This window comes from Lissotriton helveticus, chromosome 5_1 (assembly GCF_964261635.1).
Source record: "Lissotriton helveticus chromosome 5_1, aLisHel1.1, whole genome shotgun sequence".
NCBI lineage: Eukaryota > Metazoa > Chordata > Amphibia > Caudata > Salamandridae > Lissotriton > Lissotriton helveticus.
Genome location: NC_136065.1, coordinates 1,299,689,421 through 1,299,703,783, shown reverse-complemented (window position 1 = coordinate 1,299,703,783; position 14,363 = coordinate 1,299,689,421). Strand labels below are relative to the sequence as shown.

At 46.5% G+C, this 14,363-nt stretch overlaps 1 protein-coding gene and 1 pseudogene across 1 annotated transcript in view; both read right to left on the bottom strand.

The window, feature by feature from the left end:
• The window catches only part of STK38 (serine/threonine kinase 38), a 365,648-nt gene that overhangs the window by 318,914 nt on the left and 32,371 nt on the right, over positions 1-14,363 (bottom strand). The window lies entirely within an intron of this gene.
• On the bottom strand, positions 3,191-8,535 carry LOC144756488 (centromere protein L pseudogene; annotated as a pseudogene).

The window sequence follows — 14,363 nt, the reverse complement described above, 5'->3', positions numbered from 1 at the left end:
GCCAAAATTTTGGCCAAAGTGCTTGCTACGAGGCTCTCGCTACTCATGACCACGCTCATATTGCCTGATCAATCAGGATTTGTCCCTACGAGATCTACATCACACAACCTCCGCACTGTCTTCTCCCTGATCCAAACGGTTAGCCCTGAGATACCGCTCGCTGCTGTCTTTTTAGACGCATCGAAAGCCTTCGACTCCGTAGAATGGGGGTTCTTATTTACGGTATTGCAGAAGATGGGCTTTCCTCCGATATTTGTGAATTGGGTGCGCCTCCTATACACGGCTCCGACGGCAAAAGTCCTGGCGAATGGACTCCTAACTGACACTTTTGCTATAACGAGGGGTACCCGACAGGGATGCCCCCTCTCCCCTCTGCTCTTCGCCATTGCGATTGAGCCACTGGCATGTCGCATCCGACAACTGCATAAAGCCAGCGCCTTTAACTGCTTTCAACGACAACTCTCTATTTCGTTATATGCTGACGATGTCACGTTATACGTCAAAGAGCCCCAAGTTACCCTGAATACTTTGCTGCGGGAGTTTGTCGCCTTCGGTGGCCTGTCTGGCGTATCTATAAACTGGAGTAAGTCGCAATTTTTTCCCCTGACGCCCGCGGTGTCGGAATTCCAACTCGATTATCCTCTTGAATGGTGCTCCTCGGAGCTGCGCTACTTAGGGATACAACTTTCGAGAGACAAGGGAGACACATTGCGGATGAACTATGGCGTGGCTATAACTAAACTGGCTGACTCGGTGACCCGGTGAATCAAACTACCTTTGTCCTTGGCGTCTCGAGTCTCCCTCATTAAGATGGTGGTTCTGCCGCGTTTTTTATATATGTTCCTCAATATACCATACCACCCTGGTGCCTTTTTCTTCAAAACACTGCGCTCCGAACTTATCAGACTGGTATGGGGGGGGCAAACAAGCGCGTATTCGGTGGGCTGTTATGACACAACCTTATCATATGGGAGGGTTCGATATCCCCGATTTTGAACTTTATTACCTGAGTGCGCAGGCACACTACCTGTACTATTGGATGAAACCAGTAGCCTTTATGCCACAGATTGCGGCAGAGGACTGGATTGCCCACCCACTGCCACTCTCTGGGGTGATTCATGCCCCCAGCTCAGTGCTGGAAATGCAGGCAAATACGGTCACTTGTACAATGGACGCATGGCATAGGATTGGGAAACGTTTACAGGCCCCGTTGCTTTATACAGCACGCTTGCCGTTGACGTATCACCCACATCTGGTGCTTTATCAGGAACTGGGTTTTCGGAACATGTGTCGTCGGTTGAGAATCCAGACATGGGGCGATCTATTCCAGGACGGGGTCTTTCGCTCTCGGGAACACTTCTTCGGTGACACAGTGCCTTCACCCCTGGAGGTGTTTTATTTCCTAAGGTTGCGAGAGGGCCTGAAAACCATCCTACCGGAATACCCTCAGGAGCCCCCCAGTGTAGCTCCGCTTACAGTTGTGCTGAGTAGCACGGATGGTGCACATCTAGTCTCCACAATATACAAAACCCTTCGGACGGAACTACCGGCCGTAGAGAGTACGGCTAGAATGCACTGGTCCCATGACCTCGGCAGAGACGTCACGGATGACCAATGGGAATACTGCTGTAACTTGACTGGGGAGGTGATGTCTAGCTGTCGCTTTAAAATTATACACTACAAGTTCCTCCATCGGCTGTATTACACGCCCGCAAAGAAAGTCAGATTCGGCTTGGCTGACACAGATAAGTGTGAGAGATGTGGACAAGAAGGGGCGGACTTCCTCCATTTGGCATGGACTTGCATGCAGGTGCAGGAATATTGGTCGCAAGTTTGCGAGAATCTCTCCCTTATGCTAGACACTACACTGGAATTGGATCCACTACTGTTCCTACTGGGCTACACAGCGCACATAGCGAGGAATGTCAGAAAATACACTAATGTTGCACTGTTACTGGCGAGACGACATCTGGCTTGCAGATGGGGCGGGGGCGAGCCCCTAAATTCAAAGACTGGTTGCGAGATATGTTATATTGCCAGGAACAGTGTGGCATTTTCTCTGAGTTGCTGCCTCTGATATCTAGGCCGGCTGACATTTGGGGTCCTCTGCAGACATATCTTCTCCTAACTGCTTCACAGGAGGCAGAGGGGACTGAAGTGATTGATGAGATCCCGCCAACAGATTCGGAATAGATAATGGGGTTGTAAGAAGGACGGGAGCAGGGAATGGTGAGGAGCCTATTAACCCTACTACTGTTATCCCTTCGGACGTATGAGTATCCACTTGATCATTATTGCAGTGTGTTTGGTGGGTTCTGTGGGGTTGACAATTCTGCGTCATTGTGACTGCCTGCAGTTGTGCGATTAGATCACTGATTTACACTGACTCTTGCCTAAGCTACCATAGAACTGATCTATGTTGCCTCTCCGCTTAGAAGGAATGGCTTTGTATTGTGGCGGTCCTGTGCTATGCATTTATAATAATTGGTATAACGACTCTATTTGCACATCCACCCCCTCAAATGTTGTGTCCCTGCATGTTGTTGTCTGACTATTCACGAACTTGCTTTGACCCTGTCGCAAGCTGGCACCTGCACTGCTACTGTATTGCTGACCGAGACCATCAAGTTCCCTATGTATTCACACTTACCACAGATACCACCTTCGAAATGCATGTGTATCGCTGCCGGCCTGACATGGTTGTAGGCACACTGCTGTGTATGTAACCACACTGAACAATAAAAGTTTATAACCAAAAAAAAAAAAAAAAAAAAAGATATTGCCTAGATGTTGGTGGTCCACATGAAACTTAAGGTACTAAACAAGGTAAAATTCATCAGGCCCACAACTGTGAGTGTCTAATACAGCAACCTTTTTTGTCCAAAACTGCTTAAGATTCTTTATGGTACAGAGGGCTGTAGTTGAATGTCAAAAATTGCAACGAATATCTGATTCCACCTGATGAGCACATAGTAGCCTGGTTAACACAGATAACATACATTCTGTGCATAGTCCATTTGGATATTGAAGCCAACACCTCCTCTGACGTTTTGACAATTCAAACACAGCAGATGGAGCAACCATGGACGTTACGCAGCAGTGTCAAAGCAAACCTGCGAACAGATTCCAAGATGAAGTATCTTGAACCTCTGAAATGGCTGAGATACATGATCAGCCCCAAAGGGTCCAGTTATATTCTTGGATATAAGCCCGGTATCCACAGCTCCAAGTGGCAGTTATTGAGCTCTAAGCGATGACAGGAGGGTGTGTTACATAGAAGATCAACTTTACCTGAGCCTCTTGGAGAAAATGCTGGTGATGCGATAGCCCAGTGGTTAATACTGTATTTGATGATGGCCAGATCTGTCAGTAATGCCAAGACTCAGGTAAGATGATCGCTAGACAGCAACCTTCCTTTTCCATCACAGTGAACTGAAGGCACAGAAGTGGATACTTTCAACAACTGTGTGACAGACGGATGGCTCTTGAGGTAACAGAAGAAATGTGAACACGAACAGTTCAAGAACAATTGCACCTCCTACTCTGTGACCTTGTCCAGATTATTATGAATATAGTTCCAGATGAGGTTGAGCGTCTTCTGGTTGTATGGCATAAGAAATGTCAAGGCTTTACAGATGGATAGGCACAGAACAAAAGAGGTCTGCTAGGGTGAGATGGCTGAACGTCTAGCCTGTCCACATGCAGCCATCCATGAGAGGTCCCACAAGCTGATTGCCAAGTCACTAATGTAGCAGTCAAAGGTCTTCTGGAACCAGCTACCAACAAAAGTAGTGAAAGTCTCAGTGCCTTTCACAAAAGATAAAGAAAGGCAGGTAAAAGTCTCTGGTAAAAAGTCCAACACTACTTCAACCCCAAACGTACAGCAGAACCAGCCTGGCCATACCACTCTATCTTCTGAGTTTGATGCTGCAAACAGTTTTCACATACACTGGATTAGAATAGCACCATGGCCCGTTCTCTGCCTTTGAGACTCAAGAGAGTAGACTGAGGCACTTTCACAACGAGATCCAAGCCCACCTGCATAACCACCACTTTCTGCTTATCTGCTGCAATGAAGACAGAAAGCTGCCGTGAATAGTCCTTGAGACTTGTATGAGACAAACCGTACATTGGAGTCACACTATACAACTTCCACTGTTTCTGCAGAAGTGGTACTATTTTGTGCGGATCGGAGCTTTCCTCCGGCTGATTTTGTTGAGGGATTCTCCTTTTTTAGGGGCCCCCTATGGAAGGGAGTGTTTCTACGAGCATAAGTGGAGCCTCAATGGAGAAAGCTGGTGTTCGCAAAGTGGACTTAACAAGAGGCAGTGGTTGTGCCTGCAGGGGTGGAATACCCAACTTCAGGAGTTTGCATAAGCTCCGCTGGCACCGCGTCACCTCCTCCTTGGTAGCAAAGGGAACTTGTTAGGAAGCACGGCAGAGACTTGTAAAAATAGGTTTGAACGTGCTCATAGTTCAAAGGAAGTGGTTTGGTTTTCTGGTGGCAAACATTTTGGAAGCATGGCAGCGCACAAACAGAATAAGGGCTGGACTAGGGGTAAAGAAATAACAAATAACATTACCTGTGCAGGGACAATAAGAATCTGTGGGAAGAATGGCATGGGAGGTCAAGCTGCTGCACCTGGGGAAGTGGTCGGAGGTGGGGCTAAGCAGAGGTGCTGACACGCTTGCTGAGAAAGAAGCTCAACATTGATGAAAAAGAGTACTTGAGCTGTGAGATACTGATAGGAAGAACCCAACAGGAAATAGCATGCTACAACCAATTGAAACGAAGAAAAAGTAAGAAGCAAGCATATCAAAAAATGAAAAGCAAGGGTGGTATGCAAGTCTCTTAAGATTTATATTAACAAAGGATTTCCCAAGCACAGTGCAAGTGCTGTGCAGGCAAAACCTAATAAAGCGCTGAAAAGAGGACATCCACCCTTTTGTCTCGAACGATTAATCAGGTTTGTTACACATAACAAATTGATCTCTGTCCCATTGAACTTTTCAAAGCCTGTTTGCGTGGTGGGAAGGATTTTCTTATCGTTTACCCACCCCTCAAGTTCTTGATTCAGGATTTTCGCAAAATACTTTCCCTCCACATCCAGAAGGACAATGAGGCAGAAATGTTCTGGTTTATCGTAGGTGAGAACTTACGAGGTCCCTCCCGTTCACCTGCGATCTCGCGGGGTGCCCCAGTACCGAATTAATAGATCAGTGTCCCGCAAACTTGAAATTGCAACTTAACTGTAATAACTTTGGAAGAATTGCTTCACGCTGCCCCGGGGAAAAAGTATTATCCCGATCCACAGCTTGAATCGCTGTCATTTAACCAGCGTAACCGTATAGAACCTACTAAAAAGCGCAAGGGCTCTTTCAGCATTGTACATTCTTGAAGTATTTGTAACTTGAGATGCTTTCATTGAATTCTTATAATTTTTATCTTGTTTTGAAGAGTAAAAGATATATTATTTATATATCTCATTGTGGAGTCTTTCTTGTAGTGTCTTCACCGTGCTACTGTATCCACATATGCCCAACTGCTTTACACGTTGCCTCTTATGTGAAGCCCGACTGCTCTGTGCCAAGCCCCCAGAGGGTGAGCATGGGCTGATTTAAATGAGTGGCTGACTTACCCAGACTAGAATTGCATTCCTACTTTGACAGGGTGCATACCTCTCCCACTTAGAGACCCGATTTCTAACAGTGATGTATTCTCCATGACCTGCTGTATATAAACAAGTTCAGAGGCAAAAGCTCTAAGAATCAGCTTAAACAGTACAGAACCTCTGGACTTAAACCCTCAAAGGAACTATACATGCACACAAAATATTTTTGGGCCTTGCAAATTCAATAATGGTCTAGTATTTAATTAATTTAAGACTCCTGTGACTGCGAGATAGACCCTCAAGTTTTTCAGACCATTTGGGTCAACCTGTATGTGGACTTCTTTGCCTCCAGCCTAAATCAGCAGCACAAGAAATTATTGAACTTATGGCTAGACTCAGATTCTTGTACTACATATGCTTTACTGGGCTAGTTTTCCGACCACACTAGACTAATTTTGGCCCTTTCAGGCTTGCTTTTCCCTAGTCCTGGAGTGTTGCTAGACAATCAATTCTTCCTTTTCCTCAATGAGCTCCTGCAGAACTTGAAATGGAACTGGTGCAAGGACGCATGTCTCGACATACACCTTGACTTAGGGCGTCTCCTCTACAGCAAAAAATGAGACAGAAATTCTTGAATTAATCTGAGCAGTTGTTTTGGGTTGAGACAGCCTTCAGCACGGTGAACTGTTGTGTTTTCCTATCTGGAGTGCACGGCTGACTAAATCAGCCATCCTGACTTCTTATTTGTGGCCCTGGCATCGCACTAATCTAGCTTGTGTGCAGATGCATGTCCCTGGCTTTGGGAGGTACTGGACTTGTCCCTGGAGTGGTGCACCATGCATACCATTATTTGAGACAGAGGACTACTGTTAGTTATTAGTTTAACATATAGAGCATTAAGAATCAGTAATGTGACCGGACCTTTTATTCTGGATGATTGGAGGGAAGGGCTACTGGCCCACTCACATTAAGTTCTCCTTCTATGCACGTGCCCACTTTTTGTGAGTCTGTGGATGTGCAGTGCACGTACAGTGTGTGCGAGTAAGCTGCATAATGGAGGCCAGCAGGAACCATTTTGGATGCCCCTGTTCTGGCCTTGCAAAAGTTGGATGGTGAGGACTGTGCTCCTAGACAGTAGAAGTGTATTGCACACATTATTAAAGCTGAAGGGCGGAGACCTTGACACTTAAGTGAAGGGAGTGGAGACAGTGCTATTTTATATATTCTATGAAGCCTTTTGGTTAGAAATGAGCTCCTGATTAGCCTTCTTGAACACGGCATTTGCTGGAAGGTAGAGGAGAGAGGTTGGACGGCAAATTCTGTTGTGAAAGGTGAGGAAACCTTCAAGTGAGGCCTGCTTTTTTTATCCTTCCATGATCATTACTTCAGTTTGGCCAATGACATCCAAGTCCAGAAACCACACAATTGTTTGTGACTCTAATGTGGGTGCTCCAGGATGGAGACAAACTTGCTTTCCGAAGCATCATTCTACACAAACATGATTTCTGGAGAAAAGCATGGAAATGACAATTGACCGAAGAACCACCTCAAATTGGTTCAACAGTTTGAGATGGTGAAGCCACATCATCTGTACGCAAGCTGTGTTCAACAGTGGGATCCTAACTACCCAACTTCTTTCCAGTTCCAAGTCCTCCAAGTTCAAAGAAGGGAGTGCTCTCCGGAGCACTAAGAAGGCTACTGTACAACCAGGGCTGGTGTCTGTCTTACAAACAGTCTCCAAGAGGTAAGGGGACATCACTTGAAATCTCAATCTCTGGGTAAAGAAGCTGCGTAGCTGTTCTGAAGCAAATGGATGTCTGCCTGTCTGCTGAGAGCGAGAAGTAGTGTGCCTATGCTGCAGGGAGAGTAACTGTCCAGGAAGGACAGGGGGTCCAGGGAGCCTATGGTGGCTGTAGGGTGCCCAGAAAAATCAGAGCACGTTGTAGAGAAATCTAGGAGGGCCTGCTATCCGAGGGTTCCCTCAAACTCTCTCAACAGTTCCTGGTGGGAAACTTAAGAACGCAACTGCGGAGGCCTGAAGTGGCAGCCCGTGAGGGTAAGCATGGTGCGACGGAGTGAGGGGGAGGCGGTTGCAGGGCGGTGAAAGAGAGAAACGACGGGGTAACGGCTAGGGCACTCTACCTCGGACCTGGGGACCTGGGTTCTAGTCTCTGTAATGACGCCATAAAACATCCTGTGATTCTTGGCAAATCACTTAATCGCCCCGTGCCTAACAAAAATGAATGTGTGTCCTCATATAACGTAACTGGTGCTATGTGAAGCACTCTGATACCCGATTCGGTAAGGTATCCTGAGGCTGAGAATCACATCAGCACCTCGCTGTTGGTCGCGTTTTCCTGTGCTTCGCTCTATACTATTTTAAGGACCCGTTTTTGGATTTCTTTTTAATTTTATTTTCCTTATCCCCTGTTCTTAGCTCCCCGCTTGCCTCCTACCTTGCACCATAATTCTGAAAAACCCACCGCTGTTTGGCGGACCCGGTTCTGGGGAGGTTGTGGTTGCCGGCGGACATCTTGCCTTGGGCTGAGGAGGGTGAGCGCCATCTTGGAGCGTCCAGGTCATCAGGGACGCGGAGAGCATGCTATTTAATGCTCGCCTGTTTCGCGCAACGGAGACGCGCAGCGGTAGCGCCTTCCCTGCGCCTGAGTCGTGCCAGAGTCCTGCCCGTCTGCGCTTCGGTCGCTCTGAGGTAGGACTCTGGCTTTCCCTCTCATACTTTTATTGTGTATATTAAGTCATACTATTGTTCCTGGGATGATTGCTTATGGCTCAGCTGAGCTGCTTACCCTGCGCCATCCCTCTCCGCTGTGCCAATGTTTACCACCGGGTAAGCGGATTCTGAGGAAAGGTTGTTCGACCTGTGGTTGGCGGCCAGTTGTCTCACTGGAACTACTGGTACCATCCCCTTCCCAATACTGTCAATGCGCTCTCTTGAATACTAGGTCGCTTGGCAGACATTCTACGGACATCTGGGATTTACTCTCAAACTCTCAACTTTCATGTCTGTTTCTAACGGAGACATGGCTCGGGGAAGGCTCAGGCCCGGATGTGGCAAATGCACTACCCCCGAACTATACCATTCTCAGAAATGACAGAGTTGGGGGGAGAGGAGGGGGAGTGGCTCTTATTGTGAAAAAGGACATAATTTGTTCCTCTTTTCCGATGGATAACATATCTGGCTGTGAAGCCATCGGCTTCAAATTGTCTCTTTCATCTCGCCAGACATGTACTGGACTTCTTGTCTACAGACCACCTGGTCCTATCAGTACGTTTTTTGAAGATGTACAGGCCGCACTTTCTGTTCCCTGCATGCGCTCAGCGCACTGTCTTCTGCTGGGGGATTTTAATTTGCATATGGACCTGGCAGCGGATCCAAATGCTGTTAAACTCCAAGACGTCGCGGCACTGCTTGGCCTTGTTCCTTATATTGATAGCCCTACCCATAACAAAGGGCATATCTTAGACCAAATTTTTTTCACCAAACAGATAGAAGTATCACCCCCACTTCCAGTGTTATGGTCTGACCATTTTTTAATAAATTTTGATGTCCCTTATCACATTACAACAGGGCAGAGAGGACAGAGTAGTGTGACGCGACGATCAATAGCTTTCCACCGCATTTCGGTGGAAGCGATGACCGACGCTATGCGTCTTCATCCCTGCGAGTTCACTGACGATCTGGAGTTAAATCTGGAGGCGGTGCAGACGTGGCTGACCGCCAGATTTGATGAACTGGCTCCTGTGAAGATAGCCAATTCAGCCTATCATTTAGCCTCTGCTCCATGGTTTACCCCCTCACTAAGAAAAATGCGCCAAGAGTGTAAAAAAACTGAAAGACTCTGGCGACGAAAATATGAGTGTGAGGATAAACAAAGATATCGGGACATGATCAAAACTTATCATAAACATATCGCTGAGAGCAAGCAAAGTTATCTGAAACGTAGAATAGATGAAGCCAGCAATACAAGTAAAGAACTTTTTAGAATAGTCAAGGAGTTTACTCTACCTGCTGCCTGTTCTCCTTCCCACTCTCATTCTGAAGAGTGGATAAAGCAACTTGCAGCTTTTTTTGCCCAAAAAATCAAGACGATTCAGGAGTCTTTCCCTGTTCTAGACCCTACAACGTCAGCATACAGATCCACTCTTCCCTCTTCGAGTGAAGATATTACGCCCTTTTTTTCGGCTTTCCCTCAAATGACCTGTTCAACCTCCTATGATCTTTTATCCCGGCTTCAGTCAGGTTCTCCTATGGACCCTTGTCCGGCTAAATTCTTGGGCAGAGTGGCTTCAGCTGTTAATAGCTTGGTGAACCCTCTGCTGAACCTTTCTTTGTCCATGGGAGTGGTTCCCCCGGCATGGAAACATGCGTTGATTTTGCCACTAATCAAAAAGCCTACTTTAGATCCCCTGATGCATGCTAACTACAGACCGATATCCCTTCTCCCTGCTCTAGCGAAGGTTGTTGAAAAACACGTGCAGCTCTCGATTACCAACTATATCGAGAGCAACAACATCCTTCATGACACACAGTCGGGTTTTCGTGCTAATTATAGCACGGAGACAGCCCTTCTGGAGGTCACTGAAGCTATCAGGGAGACTCTCGATCTAGGGGGTAAGGCTGTATTAGTCATGTTGGATCTGTCGGCGGCTTTCGACACCGTCCCACATGACGGTCTCCTTTTAAGACTCCGGGAGATCGGGTTTCGTGGGACGGTGTTGGACTGGTTCAGATCTTTTCTTTCGGACCGCCGACAGGTGATCTGGGCACCACCGTTCTCCGCTGAAATGCCGCCGCTAGAGGTGGGGGTTCCCCAAGGGTCCATTCTGAGCCCCACCCTTTTCAATATCGATATGGCCCCTCTGGCGGCGGCGGAGGCTTTTGGTGCCCAGGTCATATCCTACGCTGACGATACCCAGCTCCTGTTCACGTGCAGGAAGGGAGAGGCGTTTGATGGGGCAAAAACCAGGGACTGCCTTAGTTCTGTCTTTGCGTGGTTCCAACGGCATAGCCTAAAATGCAACTCAGACAAGTCTGAGTTGCTTTTCTTCGGCTGTGCTCCTGATCCATGCTGGAAATCATGGTGGCCTCAGGACATGTTTCCTCCCGAGACAGTATCAATGCAGGCCAAAAATCTTGGTGTGATCTGTGATGTTGACCTGTCCTTTAGATCCCAGATCAATGCACTATCAGGGAAATGCTTTAGCATCTTGAGGATGCTTAGAAAATTCTTACCGATGCTATCACTGCAATACAAGAAAATTGTAGTTCAGGCATTAGTAGGATCACGATTTGATTATGCTAATGCCTTGTATGTGGGACTGCCGAAATATCTGTTGGCAAGATAACAGATAGTGCAGAATTCGGCTGCAAGGGCTATCTTTGGCCTTCCACGTAGAGCCAGAGCCTCCAATCTGCTCAAGGAGTTACATTGGCTCCCTATTTCTAAAAGAGTTATTTTTAAAACTCTTACTTTGGCGTTTAAGGCCCTTCACTCTGTAGGCCCTGAGTATATTAAGAAGAGAATGGCTTTTTACGCACCAAGGAGGATGTTGCGGTCGGCTTCATCTGCCACGATTGTGGTCCCGCCTATCAAACGCGCCCGGATGGGTGGTCGGTCCTTCCGCTACTTAGCGGCCCTCCACTGGAATGGGCTCCCGATCTCTTTGCGGAAAGCCAACAGTCTCCTCATTTTTAGAAAGGAGCTGAAGACGTGGCTCTTTTCTGCGTGATCTCCATGACCACCTATGAGTCGCTGTATGGACATCCTGGTCTCTGATCTCTTTGCTAAAGCGCCGGGACACCCTCTGGGGTAGCCGTGTGCTATAAAAGAGTGCGCACATAACATAACATAGTTCGCGCTATATAAAACTAAAAATAAAAAATAAACCTACCATGCGCTTGTCACATTGCCCAGTCGGCAATGCAGCAAGAACAAGGAAAGTGGTTTTATTTATTTTTTTATTTTATATTCCCTATTCCCTCGTTTGTCACTTTCACTCCCCGCCTCACCACCAGCCGTGCTTACCTGCATGGGCCGCCACTGGAGGCCTGGGGCTGGAGTTGTAACTGAGAGTTAAGTTGCCTGTAAGGGGCTGAAACTATGCAATTGTTGAAGGCCTGGTCGGGGGCTACCAGTATGGTCCAGTAAGCCCAGTGTGGGCTGCAACGGCCAATTGCCAGGGCACCAAGAGACTATTCTTGCCAATGGTCCGGGCAGGACAATGACATTTCAAGACTGCTGATTTTGAGGCAACACCGAAAAAGAAGCTGAGTAGACATGCCGCCAAACACAGTCATGCACACTGGTGAAAGGAATGGCATAAAAGTGATTGCTTAAGGACTGACTCATACCATGAAGGAGTAAGAGACTTGAGACTAAATGCGCAGATGCAACGGGGAGGGGGGTGACCGAACTGCACCTGTGCAGTATATTCAGGTTTACCTCTGGTGGATGTGGGGGCCCAGAACTTGGAAAGGGAACCAGGGGACAATGGAGGCAGAGAGGTGGGAGCAGCACTTTCTAATATAGCGCCCCAAAATACTAACTTGTTTTGACTATAGTAGTGTGTAGTATCTAATGAAACAGTGTGATTTCTTGCAAAGACCACCACAAGGATGGACATTCACTTCAATGGGTCTGCTGACTGATGTTGAGCTTTGAGCTCAAGCAACCCCAAACTACATTCCCGAAAAGCCTGTGATTGCATGCACTCACTTTCCTGATAGTCTACTTGGCCCAGTTTCATAGCCAATGTACCGACGGTCATCAAAGGCAAATCAACTCCACCTACAAAGTTGAGGCCCACTAGCTCCTGCTTGTTCTATTGCCCCAAAACAGGATCTGACAAGCTGGTCATTCTATTCCATTGTTTTCTGGATTGGCTGTGTCATTAAAGACAAGCCTGACAATCAGTCTTTACCAAGCCCCAAAAGAACAGTCAGCCTGAAAGGCAGGGGATGTGCTACATAATAAGGGAACATAAACAACTACAGACTGTCTAGTTTCAGCCTTGCTGAACCTCGTCCGCAAGGTGCAACTTAAACCTTTTGGAAATATGAGCTCAGGACCCATGTGACCCTAGCCTCCTCCTTAAGAAAACTCACTTGCACAGTAACAAAAAAAAAAAGGGATGGATGGGATGGCATACATTTGAACCACTGGTATGGTATTTAGGTGCATTGGAATGCATATTTCAAATTGTCTGTACCATTACAGACCAGGAGAAACAATAAGCAAACAGGACTGGGCCCTGCTCCCCAAAGGACAATACATCAATCACTTTGTTCTTCCTAATAAAGGTGTACGATATGAGAACCTCTCCTCGTTTCCGTCAACATGTTTACCAGTTTACTTCCAGAAGCAATAAGCAGCGCTTTCACCTCCTACGGTGATTTATTCAGTCCAATTGGTAATGGAACAAATGGGTGGTGACACCTCATGCTTTGTTGTGAGCCCCAATGTACCCCAATATAGGCCTAGGTAGCGGCACAACCTTTTACCTACATTTGTCCTACCTTGCTCTACATAACAGTTCTGGTGCAGACCTTTTGCCTAGTTATGTACTGAATACATTGTGTGTGGTTTTATTCAAAAAGTAGCCTCATTTATTATGCATAAGGATAGTTAGTATCACATACAGGATTACCATTTTGTGTATAATAACTCTGTACAAAAGTCACCATTATCAGCATCCTTGGATGACAGGCCCACAGGACTATTACACATCTAGGTAGAACCCCCGAGGGTACTTTCTGGGTATATAAGCACCACATTTTCGCTGGGCGGACCAGAGGAGAAGCTTCCATGCTAAGACAAGACGGTTGAGTCCATGGAAGCAGAAACTCCAGCACGCAGTGGTCTGACATCCCTTGCGGGGTGTCCAACTCAAGACCAAGACAGGGTCCTTCCTTCTTTCCCATTGGGTTGGCTCATTCCTAGGGGGATTTTTGGCTTCACACCTACATACATGCTAGGTACTCTTAGCTAGGGTTTGCATCTTAGGAGTACGCTTGATTATTGGTATGTATCTATATGCCTGCATATATTAACTGTTTTAGCACCATGGTAGAAATCTACCTTTTATTTACTCTGTCGGCGTTTGCAATCAAAAGTTATCAGTTTCTCTTCTAACTATCTAATAGTTGCAACAGCACACATATTTTATACTAGAATTACGCTGGTTTAATAAATGCTAATTGAAAACATCTCCATTGTTTATTCTGTATATCTCTTTGAGAAGAAGTGAGCACTAGTGACTGAACGAAAAGTACTATACTGTTTCCTTGATCCCTGAAGGATCAAGGATTGTCATGTTCAATAGTTGCCAGAAACTATTCGCCCCTTGATAGGGTGAAAGGGTTTATGATGGCACTGGGAGCTGGCTGGTCTAAAGGCTAACATATCCTTTGGGTGTGTCTGTAATCAGTCTGGACACCAATCCCTTAGTTTATGTTGTCTAAACAGCACAGATCCTATATATATTTGTGGGAACTAAACAACAGTGTTAAAGCACAATTTGCCTGCAGAGCAATTGCCCAAAAAATTATCATCTATCAAGGGGGATATTGTGGGCAGATGCCTGTCCAAAAGCCTTTCACTTCAGGTACTTTTATTTCAAGCCCATGCAGATTGCAGCCAGTTAGGTTGTTACTTGGCTTTAAACAAGTCTGGTCTTGTCTTAAATGTTCCTAGCCAGCACAGAGACAATTTTTATTAAAGACAACTATGT